Below are 4,145 nucleotides of genomic sequence, written 5' to 3'. Positions count from 1 at the left end.
TTGGCTTGGGCTGGCAATGGATTGCCCATTCACCAGGAGCTGGGCTTCCCAAGGCAGAAGCATGCACAAGGAGACCTTCTTTCCCTCTGCAAAGGAGGACGCGTGAGGGAGTTCATGATTCCATGACTGGCTTATTTAGAATTTATTGGACGATTTGCACACACAGACATTCTCTTATGGAATTCTAAGGGATTTGCTGGCAGGAACTTCTATTTAAAGGTCAAAAGGAGAAAATGGCTCAGTTTCTAGAAAAGTCCATAATTATTATTAGCAAACCAAACAATAAACTGGGAAAAGAGGCTTTTTTTTTTTTTTCTTTCCTATGAGGTTCATGAGGGGAGGGTCAAGGACTACCTCACTTACCTTAGCGTCTCCATCATAAGGCACAGGGACACAAACAGTAAGTGCTCACTCGGTAATGTTTACTGCATGTGAGAAAGTTGTTTTTCACTCTCCTCTGATATTTCTGGCCCTATGCAGAGCTGGCAAAAGGGCTCAGCTACTGGCTGTTGATTGAAAGGATAGATGAACATCACAAATCTGATTATTTCTGCTCCCTGCATTCTCAGGAAAGATGTGCTGTCTGATGGCAAATAATTCAGTCTTAGAGTCCTGAGTTCACTTGCCACCAAACAAGGGGACGAGGAGAAAGGGACCTAGCTGGCTTCCAGCACTTGGAACCCTTCTACACAAAGTCTGTTTGAAAACTTCCCATGAAGTCCTGCTCCTTCAGAAGAGAGTGCATAGTCTTATATCTGCCCAGAAATCTCAGAAGTTTCAGAAATAAAATTTGTAGGAACTGGTTGACCCCAGTCATTGTCCTGTCCACTCTCAAGGATAAATAGAAGGTCCTGTATTCAAGATGGGGAAAAATAGAAAGCTCAATTTCCAAAGTTCAGAGCTAGTTCTTTTTTTTTTTTTTTTTTTTTTTTAAAGGTTTTATTTATTTATTTGACAGAGAGAGAGAGAGATAGCGAGAGCAGGAACACAAGCAGGGGGAGTGGGAGAGGGAGAAGCAGGCTTCCCGTTGAGCAGGGAGCCCGATGCGGGACTCGATCCCAGGACCCTGGGATCATGACCTGAGCCGAAGGCAGACGCCCAACGACTGAGCCACCCAGGCGCCCTCAGAGCTAGTTCTTGATTCCATTAGTTGACGTTTACTCTTCAAAGTAGTTTATTCTAGTTTTAATCTATTTTTAACTAGAGTTAAAATATGCTTTGGGTATTAAAAGATATCTAAACTTTGAGCTTTTGATCTCCATTTAAATGTTTGCTTCCCCAAAAAACAATGAACAAACAAAAAAATGTCTGCTTCCCACAAATATGATACAATGGTTATGACATAGAATCAAGGTATTTCTTTGTTCTACTGTGAAATTTGCCAGATTTGTATTTCTTCACTGAATCATCCTTTATGTTTCACTAGATGTTTACCCTATGAGGGGAAAATTTTCAAGGCAAATATTCACTATTTCCTTTTTTACAGTATATTTTCTATATCATTTAACTTTAAAATTTTTTACTTAAGGAAGTATAAGCTACTTCATTCTGTGTCCATAATTATCTTATTTTCCAAAAACAATCAGGGGATTTAAAAACTACTACCGAAACTGATTTGTACCTATATAACGTATTTTCTGTATATTTTGACTATGAATAAATTTGAAAGCAGTAATTTAAAACTAGGTTAACCTAAACAACAACTACAACATAAGAACAAATCTACAATCAAATTAGTAGTCAAATAACCAACGGCAAGTGGAAAATTGGTCAACGTATTATTTCTTCTATAACCTAATTCAAAATGCGACATTTAAAAATGTAAATCTCTCTTTTCAGTGTTAGAGAATATTTCTATGAGTAGGAAAATATTTATTAAAATAGTGGCCACCTATTGGTATTGATCTTATTCTTTTAACCGTCAACTCTTTTAAGAAACATCTGCACCAGATGGAATCCAAGGGCAATGGAAAATAGAATGCAAAATATCATCCACCTGTGATGGCCCACACAAAGTGGGAAAACCACAGTTTCAATGCCTTCTACCTACAAATCTAGAGAGCAAGTAATAAATCATTCTTTCATTGGAGAAAAATTGTCTCAAATACATTGACTGGATGAAAAGTGCTTCTTTGATAATCACAGTTTGGTCTTCTTCTCTCTCTCTCTCCTTTCCTCCCTCCCTTCTTCCCCCCCTTCTCTTTCTTTTTATCTCTCTCTCTCTCTTTAACGGGGTTGGCCTTGTAGAGCTCTAGTTCTTTTTCCATCGAAAAATGGATAATAGTTAAAATCGCCTATCTTCCCAGCTCTCCCTTTGTTCTTTTCTGTGTCCATTTTCATCCCCAGAATTCTAAAACTGTTCACTTTGTGTATACTTGTCCATGGTAATATCAAATCCACAGATGAATTCATAACTCTGTGGATTTAAAGACACCTTGCAAAACAGAGTAAGTGAGCCAAGGATGAACCTCACTGTAAGACTAAGGCTTGGGCTTATGCCAGGAATCTACCTGCTCTAGTTTTAGAACCTAGTAAACCAAACTCCCAAAAATAAGTTCCAATCATATCAGTAGGAAGAACATTATATTAAGGATCAGAAGTCCTCCTCTGAATCCACACCTATCACACTAAACTTTGTAAAACTAGACAAGTTAGACAAAATTAACATAACATTACTAGGTCAGTTCTAACATGAATGTTCTATGATTCTAAATCTTATTCTTAACTGAGGTATAGATGATAAAATGTTCCATCAATTCAGGAGACTATGTGAATTCCTTTTTAAAGTGGTGAAGTCTGCTTTGTTAACTATGAGCCTCATTCATTTCTTCCATCACCTACTTTGATAGCTGAATTTGTTTGTAACTTGAGACAACATTTTCCACAAAAGGTTCTTTGCCTTAGGGAGCTAGAGGTAAAATGTATGTCCTATAATGTGAGAGGAAGTTCTCTGGGGTTTTGTCGCTTTAGCCAGGCAGCAGTCTCTCTAGGAGCCACACTTCTCAGAACTAGATTGATTATCCCTTTTGCTCAAAATACATCTGCGCTATTTGCAAATACCTGACATCACATTTCAGATGGTTGTTTTTTCATGCCCACATCTATATTATAAAAATAACAATACTTTTCTTCATGGTTTTGAGGTACTGAATGAGCTAATGTATGTGCAATGCATGTGAAAGACTTGAAAATGTAAAATACCACTCAGAAATTCCTAGTTGTTATCATGTAGTAAGCCCAGTACTGATGACTGGGGCAGCTGCTCTCTCTCTGCATTTTTTTATGCCTGTGGGGCAGGAGAAAGCTATTTACAGTGTAGGTACAGGATGTATTTACAAATTTAGAAACTAGATTTACTTTATGATATCAGGCAGTAGACCACTCTTTGAAGTAGGTAAGAGATGTATTAAAATCTGAGTCATAATCTACATTTTAACAAGATTTCCAGGTGATTCATCTGCACACTCACATTTGAGAAGCACCAATGTTAGTGCTGGTTGAGAGAACCAAGGCTATCCTACCTGGAGTGTGGACTTCTGATTGGTGCCTTTCAAAAATATATATATATATATTTACCAATGGAGGTTCAGGGTTAGCAATTTATACCCGGCCCAGACTTTCCAATGCATATCCTCATCAATGACATATTTAGAAGAAAAAGTACAGGAGCAAGAGTCAGATTCTAGAATGATGCTTCTCATTAAGCATCTGCTTAATGATGCTTCTATTCTCTCACTTCCTGTATTTCTTCACAAGGACTTCAGAAAACTTCTTATTAGGGATTGGAAATTTGATGTAAGACTCTTTAAGATTTCCTAGCTGAGACCCCTAACAACCTACCACTGAAGGTTAGACTTGGGGGAAATGTTTTATCACCTCTCATGTACTTCTAAATGTATCAGCAGTGACCATAAGAAATCTAGGTGTGTATTGGTAGTTTTGATCTTTACCCTGGGTCAGTTTGTAAACATTTAAGTGCCTGGATCTGGATGCACACTAAAGGCATGGTTAGCTTTTGAAAGACCCCAACCAGAAATCTACACTCCAGCTAGGGTAGTCTTGGTTCTCTCAATCAGCACTAACATTGGTGCTTTTCAAATTTGAATGTGCAGGTGAATCACCTGGAAATATTGTTAAAATGTAGG

The sequence above is a fragment of the Neomonachus schauinslandi genome, chromosome 10 (genome assembly GCF_002201575.2).
Source record: "Neomonachus schauinslandi chromosome 10, ASM220157v2, whole genome shotgun sequence".
NCBI classification, from domain to species: Eukaryota; Metazoa; Chordata; class Mammalia; order Carnivora; family Phocidae; genus Neomonachus; species Neomonachus schauinslandi.
Note: the sequence above shows the minus strand (reverse complement) of the source record.